This window comes from Carcharhinus amblyrhynchos, chromosome 35 (genome assembly GCF_965287045.1).
Source record: "Carcharhinus amblyrhynchos chromosome 35, sCarAmb.v2.hapA, whole genome shotgun sequence".
NCBI lineage: Eukaryota > Metazoa > Chordata > Chondrichthyes > Carcharhiniformes > Carcharhinidae > Carcharhinus > Carcharhinus amblyrhynchos.
Window position 1 is genome coordinate 11,958,373 of NC_137358.1, and position 18,273 is coordinate 11,976,645.

The 18,273-nt window shown below is 48.5% G+C and overlaps 1 long non-coding RNA gene across 1 annotated transcript; it reads left to right on the forward strand.

The window, feature by feature from the left end:
• Positions 1-723: 723 nt before the first annotated feature.
• On the forward strand, positions 724-16,948 carry LOC145361796 (uncharacterized). Its single transcript, XR_013889866.1, has 3 exons — positions 724-947; positions 11,992-12,076; positions 16,767-16,948. It is a non-coding gene; the product is annotated as an uncharacterized LOC145361796 (long non-coding RNA).
• The last annotated feature ends 1,325 nt before the right edge of the window (positions 16,949-18,273 follow it).

Here is an 18,273-nt window from a genome sequence, read left to right on the forward strand (position 1 = left end):
ATGCCATCCATTTGGCCATAAAAGCTAAAATAAAAAGCTGTGGATGCTGATGATCTGAAATGGAAACCAAAAATTCTTGGGAGGAACTCAGCATCCGTGTTCCAATGCATCCGTGTTCACAAAAACATGCATTTGTGTTCATGACCCCACACTGAAGACAGCTAATCTTTTAATAACCTCTGTCAATCAAATGTAAACTTACAGCCTAAACCCCCAAACCCCACTGCAATAATATTTGGTTGTGATAGGCAGTCACATATCAAATATTGATCGATAGCCCTTGGGCTTATATCAACAAACAGCTATTGAAGCTGCTGTGATAGATACTTTTCCACTCTCACAGACACAGGCAGGCAGTCTTTCTCAATTTTTAAATGGCTGACTATTTAAATAACTTGACAGCTGGCAAGCTCTAGTTTTGACCTACCCTTCACAAGAAGTTAAGACTTGCCTAAAACATTCACAACTCCAACATTCCTGCTACAGAAAAAAAGGGGTGTGTTGGAATTCCGCACTCATTTGTTTTTATAAGGGATTAAAGACTCGAGAGAAATCAGAAGTATTGAATACTTTAAAGGCAGGGAATAGTGGACTGATAGGCCTAGTTTTAGAAGTACCAGTGAGGGTAAAAGAGAGAAGATGGAGAAGAGGGAAAAGGAAGTGAGGAAAGTTCAAATGGCCTTACCGAGTTTGTGAGAGTCTTGCCAATTCCCCAAGCACCCTCGCCTCCCACAGGCTCGCCTCCCGCCACTGCAATCTCCAGCAGAAACGGCTTCCGGTGGATCCGCCCGCCATCTTGGATACACCACGCAGTCTCGGCGATTCCAGAATAATCCAGTCAACAACGAGAAAACGGTTAAAACCGGGAACGGTCACGAGGCCGGGATGTGAGGAGCCCAGTGATCTGAGGGTGTTGTGGGGCTGACAGAGATGACACAGCTAAAGAGGTAAGGCCTGGTTGGGATTTGGAAACAAGAGTGAGAATATTAAAATTGGGGTATTTGTGGATCGGGAGTATTGCTAAACCGGAGCTGTTCTTGCGTTTTGTGATGAGATATTTCGACTCCTCTGGAGATTCAGAAGGGTTAAATATTTCGGAGGCAGATAGAATGCTCAACGCAAAATCTTTTCAATGGGGTGAGCTGACTATTTTGTGGCTTTGTGGTAACTCAATGGTTTAAAAAAAACAGGAAATAATAAGTTGATTGGAAGAAGCTTGCCTGTAAACCAACTGCCCTTTCAGCAACAGTTCAGTTGGAACCCCTCACTCTCCCTCTTTCTCTCTCTTCACCCCCTTGTCCCCCCCCTCCCCCTCCCCCTCCCCCTCCCCCACCCCCACCCCCCTCGTTCCCCCCCCCTCCCTGTCCCTCCGCCCCTCCCACCTTGTCCCCTCCCCCCCTTGTCCCCGTCCCTCCGCCCCTCCCCACCTTGTCCCCCTCCCCGTCCCCGCATGAATCATAAGAACATAAGAAATAGGAGCAGGAGTAGGCCATCTAGCCCTTCGAGCCTGCCCCACCATTCAATAAGATCATGGCTGATCTGTCGTGGCTCAGTTCCACTTTCCCGCCCTCTCCCCATAACCCTTAATCCCCTCTCTTATCAAGAACCCATCAACCCGCTTCTTAAAAATATTTAGCGAGGCAGCCTCCACCACTTCAACGGGCAGAGAATTCCAGAGATTCACCACCCTTTGAGTGAAGAAGTTCCTCCTCAACTCCGTTCTAAAACGCCCCCCCTTTATCTTGAGGCTGTGCCCCCTAGTCCTACTGTCTTTTTTGAGCGGGAAGAGTCTCTCCACCTCTATCCTATCCACCCCATTCATCATCTTATACGTCTCAATGAGATCTCCCCTCATTCTTCTAAACTCCAACGAGTACAAGCCTAGTTTATTCAGCCTCTCCTCATAGCTCAACCCTCTCAACTCTGGTATCAGCCTAGTAAACCTCTTCTGCACTCCCTCCAAGGCCAAAATATCTTTGCGCAGGTGCGGCGCCCAAAACTGCACACAGTACTCCAGCTGCGCCCTCACCAATGCCCTATACAGCTGCAGCAAGACCTCCCTACTTTTATATTCAATCCCCTTCGCTATGAAGGCCAGCATCCCATTCGCCTTCCTGACCATCTGCTGCACCTGCAAGCTGGGTTTTTGTGACTCATGCACAAGGACCCCGAGGTCCCTCTGCACCGTCGCCTGCTGCAGTTTTTCGCCACGTAAGTAATAGTCCTTCCTACCATTCTTCCGACCAAAGTGGACCACCTCACACTTGCCAACATTAAATTCCATTTGCCATTTCCTGGCCCATTCACCCAGCTTATCTAGATCCTTCTGCAGACTCTCCACACCCTCCGCACAATTTGCCGTTCCCCCAATCTTGGTGTCATCCGCAAATTTCGACACCCTACACTCGGTTCCCTCCTCCAGATCATCTATATAAATGGTAAAAAGCTGAGGCCCCAGCACCGACCCCTGGGGCACTCCACTAGTCACCATCCGCCAATCCGAATCGCACCCGTTGACCCCCACTCTCTGCCTCCTATTTGACAACCAATCCTCTATCCACGCTAACACCCTACCCCCAACTCCAAGTCCCCTGACCTTCTGCAATAACCTCTTATGAGGTACTTTGTCAAACGCCTTCTGAAAATCCAGAAAGACCACATCCACCAGCTCTCCTCTATCCACCGCCCTCGACACATCCTCATAGAACCCTGGGGCTGAGTGCAAGTTTTCCTGGAATTGAGGAAATATGGCAGCCTTTATATCACTCTCTAAATAGTTACTTACTTAGTGAACCATTTGTACATTTGGTGATCAGCCGTCCTTGAAAGATCACACAGGGGACTTTCCAACTGAGCCATAGGTGGCATGGTGTCACAGTGGTTAGCGCAGATGCCTCACAGCACAAGGGACCTGAGTTCAATACCAGCCTTAGCTGACTGTCAGTGCAGAGTCTGCATGTTCTCCCTGTGTCTGTGTGGATTTCCTCCCACAATCCAAAAATGTGCAGATTAAGTGGATTGGCCATGCTAAATTGCCCCTTAGCGTCCAAAGATGTGTAGGTTAGGTGGATTGGCCATGCTAAATTGCCCCTTGGCGTCCAAAGATGTGTAGGTTAGGTGGATTGGCCATGCTAAATTGCCCCTTAGAGGTTTGACAATGGAAATATCCTTTGACTTAGGGAGGGAATTTCCAGTCTCGCTCAAGCGAGGCTGTAAAATCCCGCCCAATATCTGGAAAACTTATTCCAAATTGTCCTTCAACATCCTAATTCCCAGGGAATACAAATAGCTACCTGGCAGAATAGCACAAATATTTAAAATCTTGAAATAAAAGAAGTCCTGACTGAAATCTATTTTAAAGTCTATTTCCACAAACTTAAAAGTAACCATTCGGTTCTGCTCTGGTCTGAATGTTCCGTGCACTGGACGCAGATCAAAGACCTTGTGGTTTCCAATGGATAGGTCAGTGAGACCATCGTCATGCTACAATTTAAAAAAAGTAACAAGATTGTCAGGGAGCAGAGTTTACTTGTGTCAGAAGTCAGCTTGCATTAACACCGCAATGAGGTTACTGTGAGAGTCCCCTCGTCGCCACACTCTGGTGCTTGTTCGGGTACACTGACGAAGAATTTAGCAACTAATCAGCACGTCTTTGAGACCGTGGGGAGACACCAGAGTACCCGGAGGAAACCCACGCAGACACGGGGAGAACGTGCAGACTCCACGCAGGCAGTGACCCAAACCGGGAATTGAACCCGGGTCCCTGTCCCTGTGAAGCGGCAGTGCTATCTGCTGTCCAACCATGCTGCCCTTGTGTGAGCAAAGATTGGTTCAAAGAATTGCAGAAGGTGGCCATTTGGCCCATCAAGTCTGCACCAACCACAAACCTACCCAGGCCCTATCCCCATGCATTTACCCTAGCTAGCCCTCCTGACGCTAAGGGGACAATTTAGCACGGCCAATCCACCTGACCAGCACCTCTTTCGGGCTGTGGGAGGAAATCGGGGTACCCGGAGGAAACCCACGCAGACACGGGGAGAACGTGCAGACTCCACATATACAACGACCCAAGCCAGGAATTGATCCCGGGTCCCTGGCGTTGAGGCAGCGGTGCTAACCACTATGCCACCGTGCTGGCCGTGGGTCTCTTAATTCCCGTGCGTCCCTTCTTTGGAAAGACCGGGTAGAGTGAGGAGATGATCAAAAAAATGGTTAAAAGGTACAAAATGTTTGGGCAAAATTGGATTTGTGTTACCTTGTGTACAAAAGTGAATAGATACAAAATTAGGACAGCAAGAAGTTTGGGAATGTGGGAGGAATTGTTTTAGTGAAAGGAAAAAGGGCACGTTAAATACAAATGGGTTAGTACGACAGACTGGAGGGGCTGAATAGATTGCTCCTGTTGCCATCTCATGATGAACTATAGACCGGTACTGGGGACAACAACTGGGAACTCATTCAAAATGCAACAAACACAGAAAATATTTGGAAAATAGGAGCAGCAGGAGGGCGTTCAGCCCTTTGAACCTGTTCCACCATTCATTATGATCTTGGCTGTTCCTCTATCTCGATGCCTTACTCCTGCACTTTCCCCTTGACATTCTTAGTGTCCAGAAATCTGTCCATCTTCTTCTTAAATGACTTTTAATAACTTGACGTCAAGTGGCAAAGGATTCCACAAGCTCACCATCTGCGGTGAAGAATGTTGTTGATGTGTGAGGTTATGGGGATAGAGCGGTGCGGAGGGGGTGGTTTGGGGTGGGGGGGGGAAGAGGGTAAAATACTCTGGCAGAGAGTCAGTGCAGACTCGATGGGTCGAATGGCCCTCTTCTGCACTGTATGGGTTCTATGATTCTAAGAAGTTCGGTTGGGTGGGTTGGCCATGCTAAATCACCCCTTTGTGTCAGGGGGAACGAGCTCGGATAAATACATGGGGTTATGGAGATAGGGTCTGGGTGGGATTGTGGTCGGTGCAGACACAATGGGCCGAACGGCCTCCTTGTGCACTGCAGGAATTCTACGATTCTAAGAAGTTTGGTTAGGTGGATTGGCCATGCTAAATCGCCTCTTAGTGTCAGAGGGACAAGCTAGGATAAATAAATGGAGTTGTGGAGATAGGGCCTGGGTGGGATTGTGGTCGGCGCAGATCGATGGGCCGAGTGGCCTCCTTCTGCACTGCAGGGATCCCGTGATGTTTCTCGGGATCTCAGTTTTAAACGGCCTGCACCCTATCCAGGGACCATCAGGATAAAAACCCTCTGAACTGGCCCCAATAAGCCACTGGGTTGTGCCTTCTCTGGGGTAATGAGGGGTGGCCAATAAATACTAGCCCCTCCCCACCAGCCGCAAACCATTGAAACAAAAATTAGAAATTAAAAATGATTCTGAAAGACTTTGGGACGTCCCAAGGTCAGGAAAGGTGATATATAGTCCCAAGTCTGTCTTTCTTTTATTATCATGTTTTGCATACTCGGGATATCACGAGTTGTCTCTGTTCTGACTTTGATCAGGCATACTTTCTATATAAGTCATTGTGCTATCTTTGCGCTTGTGAAGACTTCCACGGCCACCGGTGAATGCTATATTCAGACACGTGGCCTCCCCCTTATCTGCAATCGATATAAACAATCCAAAGTTGAAGCCATCAGATTGTTTAAGATGTGGGTTTAGACCTCACAGGCTAGAGGGGGGGGTGGGGAAGGGGGTGTTGCACAGAATTACACAGACAATAGAACAGCACAAAATACTATTACAATTTTGCCTTTCAGAAAGCGTTGCATGGGTATAGAGGTGGGCAATTGGGATTGAAAAAACAAGGGCGGCATGGACAAGTTGGGCCGAAGGGCCTGTTTCCATACTGTAAACCTGAAAGGAAACCTTTCGGCCCATCCGTGCTGGCACTTATGCTCCACACACGGGTCCCCTCCCAACCCAGCCTATCAGTATCTCTGTCTATTCCTTACTCCCTCCTGTGATTACCTGATTATCTAACTCTCTCTTCAGTCTACCTTCGCTATTTGCCTCAGCTATTCCATGCAGTAGAGAGTTCCACTTTCTCACCTTTCTCCCACGATAAAGTTTAAACTTTTTTTTGGACAGTAGTGTCGCAATTAGACTTACATTAACACTGCGATGAAGTTACTGTGAAAATCCTCCAGTTGCCACACTGTTCAGGTACATTGTTCGGGGCGGCACTGATACCTCGCAGCACCAGAGGCCTGGGCTAGATTCCTGGCTTCGGTCACTGTCTGCTTGCAGTTTGCACATTGTCCCCGTGTCTGCATGGGTTTCCTCCGGGTGCTCTGGTTTCCTCCCACTGACAGAGAGACGTGCTGGTTAGGGTGCATTGGCCATGCTGAGTTCTCCCTCACTGTACCCGAACAGGCGCTGGAGTGTAGCGACTAAGGGATTTTCACAGTTACTTCATTGCAGTGTTAATGTAAGCCGACTTGTGACACTAATAAATAAACTTCAAACTTTTTCCAATTCAGAGCAAAGCCTTGGCCTACTTCCTCTATGACTAAATTTATTGGCCAAATCCTCTAGAAAGTGGAGTTGGTTCTATAAGTGATACTACAAACTTGTTCGTTGGGATTATATTCACTGGAGTTTAGAAGAGTGAGAGGGGATCTTATAGAAACTTATAAAATTCTGACGGGGTTAGAGAGGATAGATTCAGAAAGAATGTTCCTGATGGTGGGAGAAGTCCAGAAGTAGGGGTCATAGTTTGAGGACAAGGGGTAAATTGAGGTGAGGAGAAATTTTGTCACCCAGAGGATGGTGAATGTGTGGAATTCACTCCCACAGAAAGTAGTTGAGGCCAAAACGTTGTGTGATTTCAAGAAGAAATTAGAAATAGTTCTTGGGGCTAAAGTGATCAAGGGATAAGGAAGGAAGGGGGGTGGGGGGAGTCAGGATATTGAATTCGATGATCAACCACAGAACATAGAACAGTACAGGCCCTTCGGCCCTCGATGTTGTGCCGAGCTATGTCCAAACCCAAGATCAAGCTATCCCACTCCCTATCATTCCCGTGTGCTCCAAGTGCCTATCCAGTAACCGCTTGAAAGTTCCTCAAGTGTCCGACTCGACTACCACAGCAGGCAGTGTATTCCGCACCCTAACCACTCTCTGAGTAATGATCAAAATGAATGGGACAGCAGGCCCGAAGGGCCAAATGGCCTACTTCCACTTCTAATTTCGATTGGCCTGGGCCTCAGTGTAATTACCCCTATACCAGGGCCTCCCCCTTCTCTAAGACATTAGCGCAAAGCAATTATTGAGGTTATATTTGGACCAGAGATTTCCTTAGTTGTTTATTATAGACACCGTGTCCCCTCACTAAATTTGCTGTACTTGTGAAACAAAACATGTCGAAATGCAGGAAATTCCCACATCGGTTTCTGTTGCTTTTTGCAAATAAGATTGATTTGAAGAGTTTGAAGGGGTTACCGAGAGGTAATGGTCAAATTGCAGGCTTCACTACAGCTTAAAATGGCCTCTCTCTCTCTCTCCCTTCGTATCAGAAATATTCGAGAACCTCAACCGCTTACCCTCCACACGACTGCATGGTTATTTTTGTTAACTGTGCACAAGATACTGACTGAAACCTCCATTTTGTTGCTCTTGTCCCGTCGCCCACAAGACGCTATCGCGCTGACAAGTTTCACTCGGCCGAGCCTTTGCGAAGAGATGTGGGCGCTTGATTGGTAGATAACGGAGGTCGGGGGTTGGCTTTTGCTTTCTTTCTTTTTGTTTTCTTTTTGTAAACAAACAGCAACAGAGAATGGCTTGTCGCCAAATGACTGCATGATCGAAGCAAAGTCAACGGGACCGTGTTTCAGTTCTGGGGCTCCCCCTCCCCCCCGCCCCCACTCAGGGACGTGCTGGGAAATGACAGCACCCTCAAGGCTACATTCTTGGCAGGAAACTTCCCTGTCCCGCCCAGGGGCAGTAGACCGTGTGAAGGTCCCATTGACCTCATTTTGGGGGGGTGGCCAGAAAATTCCGCCCCTTGGCCGTAAATTTCCCATCCCACACACATTCCCCCTCCCCCCGCCTCCGCTGCAGGTATCGTAGCGGGCGGGACAGGAAACTCAGCACACCATAGGAAGTCCCTTTGATCTTGGGTTGGAGATTTTATGGTTGGGGGGGGATGGTTACAGGGGGATGGGGGTCACGTAGCTGGAAAGTCGCACCCCTTATTTTTGGCTGTGATGTGGGAAGAGAAGAAATTTGATGGGAGGTTCCCTCAGCGACTAAATAATTGATGACAAACGCCAGTCGATATAGAACATGGAACGCTACAGCACAAACAGGCCCTTCGGCCCACAAGTTGCGCCGATCACATCCATACCTACCAAGCCATAGAACTATCTGTAACTCTCAATCCCATTAAATCCCATATACTCATCCAGAAGTCTTTTAAAAGACCCCAGCGAGTTCGCCTCCACCATCGATGGCAGCCGATTCCACTCACTCACCACCCTCTGAGTGAAAAACTTACCCCTGACATCTCCTCTGTACTTGCTCCCCAGCACCTTAAACCTGTGTCCTCCCGTAGCGACCATTTCAGCTCTGGGAAACAGCCTCCGAGAATCCACCCTATCTATTCCTCTCAACATTTTATAAACCTCTATCAGGTAGCCTCTCAACCTCCGTCTCTCCAGGGAGAAGAGACCTAGCTCCCTCAATCTATCTTCATAAGGCATGCCTCCCAATCCAGGCAACATCCTCGTAAATCTCCTCTGCACCCTCTCAATAGCTTCCACATCCTTCCTGTAGTGAGGCGACCGGTACTGCACACAGTACTCCAAGTGGGGTCTGACAAGGGTCTTATAAACCCTTAAATAGCCAGAGGAATGGGACCAGTTTCGATCTGTCCTGACCATCAGTGTATGTATGGTAGGGTTGATTCGATTTGTTAGTGTCACATGTATTGGGATAGAGTGAAGAGTATTGTTTCTTGCAGGCTACAGAGCATACCATTCATAGAATACACAGGGAAGAAGGAAAGGAGAAGGTGCAGAATGTAGTGTTACAGTCACAGCTAAGTGGTTATTTTCCAAAACGCTTTGGACACTGAAATAGTTCCTACAGATTGGAGGGTAACTAATGCCATTCAAAAAGGGAGGTAAAGAGAAAACAGGGAACTATAGAGCAGTGAGCTTAACGTTGGTACTGGGGAAGTCTATCATCAGCATTTGGGAGGGAATGGTGTAATCAGACAAAGTCAGCATGGGTTCACAAGAGGGAAATCATGCTTGACGCATTTATTGGAATTCTTTGAGCGTTAACGTAAAATGGCAAAGGAGAACTGGCGTGTGTGGTTTATTTAGACTTTCAGATAGCTTTGGACAAGGTCACGCAGAACAGACTTCAACGTAAAGTTAAAGCACATGGGATTGCAGGTAATGTCTTGAGATGGATAGAAAGCTGGTTAGCAGATAAGAAGCAAGGAGTTGGCATAAATGGGTCTTTTTCCGATTGGCAGTCAGTGCCTAGTGGTGTTCCGCAGGGATCTGTGCCAGGACCCCAACTGTTCACATTATATATTAATGATTTGGAAGGAGGAACTGAATGTATTATCTCCAAATTTGCAGATGATACAAAGTTGGATGGGAGGGTGAGCTGAGGGGAGGATACTGAGATGCATCAGCGTGATTAGAACAGGCTGAGTGTGTGGCCATCTGCATGGCAGATGCAGTATAATGTGGATAAATGTGAGGTTATCCACTTTGGTAGCAATAATAGGAAGATTGATTATTACTTGAATGGGTTAAAATTGAGGGAGGTGGATACTCAACGAGACCTTGGAGTCCTCGTGCATCAGTCACTGAAAGTTAGCGCGCAGGTACAGCAGGCAGTAAAGAAGGCAAATGGTATGTTGGCCTTCATAGCAAGCGGATTAGAGCATGGGGATAGGGATGTTTTGCTGCAATTGTATAGGGCGTTGGTGAGGCCACACCTGGAATATTGTGGGCAGTTTTGGTGTCCTTATCTGAGGAAGAATGTCCTTGCTAAAGAGGGAGGAGAGTGAGGGTTTACCAGGCTGATTCCTGGGATGGCAGGTGTGTCATATGAGGAGAGACTAAGTCGGTCAGGATTATATTCACTGGAGTTTAGAAGAGAGAGGATCTCATAGAAACTTATAACATTCTAACAGGTTTGGACAGGGTAGGTTCAGAAAGCATGTTGCCGATGGTGGGGGAGTCCAGAACGAGGGGTCAGAATTTGAGGACAAGAGGTAAGTCTTTTAGGACTGAGGTGAGGAGAACCTTTTCCCCTAGAGGGTGGTGAATTCACTCCCACGGGAAGTAGTTGAGCCCAAAGCGTTGCGCGATTCCAAGAAGAAATTCGATAAAACTCTTGGGGCTAAAGGGATCGAGGGATATGGGGGGGAAGGTGGGGGGATCAGGATATTGAATTTGATGATCAGCAATGATAGAAGTGAATGGCAGAGCAGGCTTGAAGGACCTGCTTCTAGTTTTGTATGAATGGAAAAGCGGGATGAGACCCTGGGTGAAATGGCCAAATGTGAATTTGGCTTCAGTTGAGGTTCTGATGTAGTCAGACACAGATCAGAGTCAAAAACTAAGAACAGTGTGAAACTTATCAGGTGCGAGCCCAACTGTGATGGTACCTTGTGTTGTGTTTACTCAATGCACGAAACCAAGGTTCAGTTTTCTGTTCGTGGTTGGAATAAAAGCCAATGGCCAGTCTATTTTTGCCAGCTGTTGCAACTAGGCTCCACCTCTTTAGAATGAACGTGCCTTATTTATTAACAAACAAGAGCTATTTAAAAGGTGATGCAGACTCAAAGCAGTCAGGGGTGATTCCAGGATCAAACTGCTGGGACAAGCTCAGGCAAGTCCAGAGTCAAACCGCTGCGACAAGGCCAGGCAGCACGGTAGCACAGTGGTTAGCACTGCTGCTTCACAGCTCCGGGGACCTGGGTTCGATTCCCGGCTCGGGACGCTGTCTCTGTGGAGTTTGCACATTCTCCTCATGTCTGCCTGGGTTTCCTCCCACAATCCAAAGACGTGCGGGTTAGGTTGATTAACCATGCTAAAATTGCCCCTTGCTGTCCTGAGATGCGTGGGTTAGAGGGATTAGCGCATAACTATGTCGGGATACTAGGATAGGGAATGGGTTGGATTGTGGTCAGTGCAGACTCGATGGGCCAAATGGCCTCTTTCTGAACTGTAGGGACTCTGTGAAGTTGGTCCCTGGTTGGTCAGTTCAGGTCAGGTGACGCTTTCAAAAGATTGCCCCTTAAAGAGGCCAGACGAAATGGTGGCACTTGTGGTTAGCACCGCTGCCTCGCAGCGCCAGGGAGCCGGGTTCGATTCCCAGCTTGAGTCACTGCCTGTGTAGAGTCTGCACGTTCTCCCCCGTGTCTGCGTGGGTTTCCTCCGGGTGCTCTGGTTTCCTCCCACAATCCGAAAGACGTGCTGGTTAGGGTGGATTGGCCGTGCTAAATTCTCCCTCAGTGTGCCAGAATGGGTGCTGGAGTGTGGCAACCGGGGGGGTTGTCGCAGTAACTTCATTGCCATGTTAACGTAAGCCCACTTGTGACACAAATAAATAAACTTAAAAGCTTCAATTTTAGGCTGCGTTCCACTGTACTAGTGACTGAGCTGTAATGTTAGAAGATGTTTGTTTGAGTAAAGGCAACAGGTCTCACAGCGACCACCAGACTGCACAGAGATGGGAGGGTTGGGAGGAAGGCTGAAATACTGGAGAAGGTTCCAGAGATAGGGAGAGGTAAGGCTACGTAATGGTTGAAAGATGGACAGGTTGAGCTGGTGTGAAAGCAGCAGCCACTCCACGTAACCAATGAGCCGACAAACTTGCTATGGGATCAGACGAGGGCTCTGGATGGGTTAAATGATTCCAGGGCATGAAGTGTCCTCTCCTTATCCACCCCATTGGATGGATTAAATGTAAGGAAGGGTCATCAGCTTTACCCTATTTTTTGTGTTTCTACAGTATCAGCAAAAGATGAAAGGATTTCAGTTCAGGCTCATTGCCCTCATTGCTTCCTTGTTGTAACCTGGCCTTGGATGTCACAGAGGTGCGTAAGCAAATATTTTTCTCTTTTTTTGGGAATGTTTGTCATGTTTCTTAGAAGGGGTATGTTTAAAATTCAGCCCTGTTGGCTGGGTGCCCAATTGTCTGCAGCAGGTAGCTCACAGGCCGAGAATGCAGGCTACTAATTGACGTTGGCCAATGCAGCGTTTGTTTTAATCTGATTGAATGCATTTTTCTGTTTATTTTTGGTTTCTCCCCACACACCACCACCGCTGCCCCCCCCCCACCACCACCACCACCCCCCCCCCCCCCCCGGCCCCGATCCAGGATTTCAGAATAGGGTTTCGATTATGTTGATTGACAAGAGACAGAGCCATGTGCTTAAGGGAGGAGTTAAGTTTACAGAGGAAAAGCAGACAGGGTCTAGAAGGAGCAAGAGATATCTTCCCCTCTCTCTGTAGAGACAGCTGCTTGGCAGCTATCAGAAAACAGACATCTCTCTCTCTCTCTCTCTCTCTCTCTCTCTCTCTCTCTCTCTCCAGCGGTGTCTAACTCTAAGGCCAAAATTTTACTGCCCTGTCCACCATGGAAATCAGAGCGGGAAAGGTGTGTTGATCTCAGGTAGTGTTTTACGGTTTTGGGGCAAGCGAGGCCGTAAAATCCCACTCTCAGACTATTAACAAGTAAAGCACGTAAGCCCGTTTTGTTTGCTAACTGATTTTGAAGAGGAGTTTAACGCTGTGAGGAATATTGCTTAAATTGGAACTAATAGAGATAGGTTAGCTGTTAAGATTTGCACCTATTAAGCTAAAAGTTGAGCTAATTCATTTGTTACAGTTGAACAGTATTGTGAAATAAAGTTTGCTTTGATAAAAGCTTCCTAGTGTGTCAATAGAATCACACCTGGAGTTAAACACCTTATCCTCACACTAAGGTCAAAATCAAAAAAAGTTCGGGTCTAGTCTAACTTCCTAATAAACCTTTGGGTTTTTGATCTGCTCCCTAACATCATCGAGAAGATGTTTTCACATGTGGTTGAGCTCAAAACTAGAGCCCATGGTAGGAGTTTTCCCATCCCGCCCTCTAATCATAGCGGACAGAGAGGCGGACCATGGAAAAATCTGTTGTCCTCGGGACGGACTTTCCGGTCTTGGGGCGAATGCGGCTAGAAAATCCTGCCCTATGATTATGTCATTGCTTCTAGTAAACCCAGCAGACAACTCAGGAGAAACCTCTACTGCTGGGGTGTGGTGTTCACTACCACAATGATGGCACAGTAGTAATGGTCACTGGACTATTAATCCAGGAACCCTGACTAATGCACTGGGGAACGATGGTTCAAGTCCCACCACGGTGGAATTTCAATTCAATCCACAAATCTTGAGTTAAAAGCTGGTCTCCCTGACCATCGAGTGTTGTAAAAATCCATCTGGTTCACCCTTGCAGAGAAAAAAAAATCTGCCATCCTGGCCAATGCACCTAACCAGACTCAGCACTACCTTGGTTAGCCCGGCTGCCTCACAGCACCAGGGAGCCGAGTTCGATTCCCAGCTTGGGTCACTGTCTGTGCGAAGTCTGCACATTCTCCCCGTGTCTGCGTGGGTTTCCTCCCACAGTCCAAAGATGTGCTGGTTAGGTGGATTGGCCATACCGAATTCTCCCTCAGTGTACCCGAGCAGGCGCCAAGTGTGGCAACTAGGGGATTTTCACAGTAACTTCATTGCAGTGTTAATGTAAGCCTACTTGTGACGAATAAATAAACCTTAACATTCTGGAGAACCGGGTTCGAATCCCCCCACAGCAGATGGTGGAATGTAAACTCAATAAAAAAAACCTGGAATTAAGAATCTACTGATGACCATGAAATCATTGTTGGAAAAGCCATCTGGTTCACCGGTGTTCCTTCAAGGGAGGAAATCTGCCGTCCTTACCCGGTCTGGTCTACATGTGACTCCAGAGCCACAGCAATGTGGTTGACTCCCAACTGCCCTCGGGCAACTAGGGATGGGCAATAAATGCTGGCCCAGCCAGCGATGCCCATGTCCCAGGAATGAATAAAAAATAATTGCTGAACTGGGTGTCCACAAAGTAGAGAGTGTTTCAGAGATATGACCAATTCAGTCAGCCCCAGAAATGAAGGAGAAAGAGTTAGACCCAACACAAAGCAAACCTGACAATGAGTGGCATGGTCCCTGCCCGCCCAGTCCCTCCGTGCCCGCTGGAAGCACTCTCAGATCCCGTGTCCTCCCCTTAGCCACACCATTGGTCAGAGGAGCTGGGGTGAGACTGGAGCGCGACATTGACAAAAAAAAATGTGGTTTTGCTTTCCCACATCCAGTTTCCTCCCACACCCCAAAGATGTGCAGGTCAGGTGGTTTGGCCATGCTAAATTGCCCCTTAGTGTCAGAGGGAGTAATAGGGTAAATATGTGGGGTTCTGGGGATAGGACCTGGCTGGGATTGCTGTCGGTGGAGGCTCGATGTGCTGTATGGCCTCCTTCTGCACTGTAAGTAATGTAAGGGGCAATTTAGCATGGCCAATCCACCTACTCTGTACATCTTTGGACACTAAGGGGCAAGTTAGCATGGCCAATCCACCTAACCTACACATCTTTGGGCACTAAGGATAATTTAGCATAGCCAATCCACCTAACCTGCATATCTTTGGAGTGCAGGAGGAAACCGGGAGCACCTGGAGGAAACCCACGCAGATACAGGGGAGAACCTGCGCACTGGCTGTCACCCAAGGCTGAATTGAACCCGGGTCCCTGGCGCTGAGAGGCAGCAGCGCTAACCCACTGTGCCACCGTGATGCAGTCATGAGGTGTTCCAAACCTCATGGTGCCGAGACTAAAGATCCATTGGTGTGTAAAGCAGCGTATTTCTTTCTATTTGGAGAGGGATGTCGTATCTTAATGCATAAAAATGTGTAAATAGAGCATGGATGACCTCCCTCCAGACATGCACAACACAGGCAAAAAACATTAGAGACTTGAAGTGCTAAGTCTTTGTGCAATTCTCGAGACGTGAGTTGAAATCGTAAATAAATTTAAAGCCTCGATCGCGTATTTACTGAAGCCACTTCCTGAGTTAATAAACAACAGAATGTAGCAGAAAGGTTGTTCAGAAGCTCCACAACGCTGCCTTTGGCTAAAGGCCAAAACTCTCTCTGATTTCACCTTGTTTTGACAGTTTAGCATGACCAAGATTAACATTGGCATTTACACAGCAACAGCTTACACCGAGGGTTGCACCTTTCACATCACAAAAAGAATGTCCCGAAGACTAAAGGATTACCAGGCAGTGTTCGATGCCAAAGAAGATATGTCACTGTTCGGTTGGCTCTCACCATTATCGTCCTGTGGTGCAGTGGGGTTAATGTCCCCGTCTCTGAGCCAAAAGCTCCAGGTTCAAATCCCGACCCAGGACTATCCCTGTTTGCTGTGCAGATACGTGGATTTGGGCCGGTGTCTGTGAGGGTTTGCGCATTCTCCCCGTGCTTGCGTGGGTTTTCTCCAGGTGCTCCGGTTTCCTCCCACACCCCAAAGATGTGCCCTTAGGCTAATGGGTGTAACAAATTGTCCCTAAATTAGTCTCCCCTCAGTCTGGTTTCCAATGTGGAGTGCCACAAGCATAGACAAGGGTCACGGGTGGAAGAGGGGACTCACAATGGCAGCGCGGGCTCGTTGGGCCGAAGGGCCTGTTTCCCCTGCTGTGTTGTTCTTTGTTCTTGGACTCGATGGTCATGGAAGGGGCATTCATGACATAGCCAAAACAGAACCTCAGCCTGTCAAATCCTTCCAAACGCGCCAGTGGTTGGCGGTAAAAGTGGGAGAGATCCGTGATCAGCCATGTTTGATGTGGAGTGGTGCCCTCAAGCTACAGGTGACAGACTAAATTGGCTAAACTGCCCCTTAATGTCCAAAGATTAGTGCAGATTAGGTGGATTGGCCATGCTTAATTGTCCCTTAGTGTCCAAAGATGTGCAGGTTAAGAACATAAGAAATAGGAGCAGGAGTAGGCCATCCAGCCCCTCGAGCCTGCCCCGCCATTCAATAAGATCATGGCTGATCTGAAGTGGATCAGTTCCACTTTCCCACTTTCTCCCCGTAACCCTTAATTCCCTTGTCTATCAGAAATCTATCTACCCGTGACTTAAATATATTCAGCGAGGCAGCCTCCACCACTTCAATGGGCGGAGTATTCCAGAGATTCACCACCCTTTGAGTGAAGAAGTTCCTCCTCAACTCCGTTCTAAATTGTCCCTCCCTTATTTTGAGGCTGTGCCCTCTAGTCCTGATTTCCTTCCTAAGCGGGAAGAATCTCTCTACCTCTACCCTATCCATCCCCTTCATTATCTTGTAAGTCTCTATAAGATTCCCCCCCCCCCCCCCCCCCCCCCCCCAAGCTCAGCCTTCTAAACTCTAATGAGTACAGACCCAGTCTATTCAACCTATCTTCATAAGCTAAGGTGAGGTGGATTGGCCATGCTAACTCGCCCTTAACATCAGGGGGATTAGCAGGGTTAACGTGTGGTGTTATGGGGATAGAGCCTGGGTAGGATAGTTGTCTGTGCAGGCTTGATGGGTCGAATGGCCTCCTTCTGCGCTGTAGGGAGCACACTCCCAGCATTCCCTGCAGGAAGCAGCATCGTCCGGCGACCCTTGGGCCAGCTCAGGAGGACAGTTCCTGTCTTGTTTTCTCTTTGCTCTGACCCCGTTTTGTGTTTTGCAGCTCTGATTTCCCACTGACCTGCAGGCCAAAGCAGGAATCGAGCTCATCGAAGAGACAAAACAGAATTTGCCACCTTGAGGTCCCCTACTTTGCTCCCGTGCAGGCTTTTAACATCTCTCTGTCGTGCCCAGGGCCTGGGCCTCTCCAGGAGGTTGCATGGATTCAAGAATTTAAACCATTCCAACACAGTAGGTGAAATTAAGCATTCTATTTGAACCATTTCCTCCCTTCCAGCCTGGCTGTGTACCTGTGTGTAGATCATAGAACCCCAACTGCGCTAAAGAAGCCATTGTGTCCTCTGCACCAACCCTCTGACAGAGTATCTTAACCAGGCCCCCTTCCCCGCCCCATCACTGTAACCCCACATATTTACCGGCCACCTAACTTGCACGTCTTTGGACACTAAGGGACAATTTAGCATGGCCAATCCACCCAACCTGCACAGCTTTGGACTGTAAGAGGAAACCGGCACACCCGGAGGAAACCCACGCAGACATGGGGAGAATGTGCAAACTCCGCACAGACGGTGACCCAATCGATCCTGGGTCCCTGGTGCTGTGAGGCAGTGGTGCTAACCACTGTGCCACCACGATCCCAGGGAGAACTCCCACATTCGTCCACTCCTGGAGAGAACTCCCACAGTCCTGGGCAGAACTCCCACACTCCCGGGAAGAACTCCCACACTCTCTGACTGCTGGGAATAACTCCCACGTTCCCAGGAGAACACCTACACTTCCTGGGAGAACTCCCACATTCTTGGGGAGAATTCCCACAATTCCCCAGTCCCGGGGAGAACTCCCACATCCCTGTGACAACTCCCACATTCCCGGGGAGAATTCCCACACTCCCACATTCCCAGGTAGAACTCTTACACTCCCACACTCTCGGGGAGAACCCCCACAATTTCACACTTCCGGAAAGAATTCCCACACTCCCAGGGAAAAACTCCCACTCTCCCCCACTGCCGGATAGAACTCCCACACTCCTACGTTCCCAGGGAAAACTCCCAGCAATTCTCTACTCGTGGGGGGAACTCTCACGCTCTTGGGGAGAACTTCCACACTCCCCCATGCCCGAGGACAGAATCCCCACACTCCTGGGGGAGAGTTCCCACAATCCCAGGGAGAACCCCCACACTCCCAGGGAGGACAGCCAAAATCCCGTACTCCCAGGGAAACCTCCCACACCCTCATACTCCTGACAACTGCCCACTTTTGTCATTGCATGGCCATTCAGCCTTCTTTGGGCTAGAACATGGTCATAAACGTGACAGTTTTAACATACTAGGATCGAAGGGCTAGATGGCCTACTCCTGCTCCTCTTTCTTATTTCTTATGACAGCTACAAAACCTAAGCAAGTCTGAAACAAAAACTGTGAACCTTGGCCCGATAAATTTCTGTCTCAGCTACCAGACGTCTAAAACAATCTTTGCCTTGGATACATCTCCCATACCTCCCAACTTCAATAAACCCCACCAATGCCTGCTCCTGGAACGGCTTCCTGGCC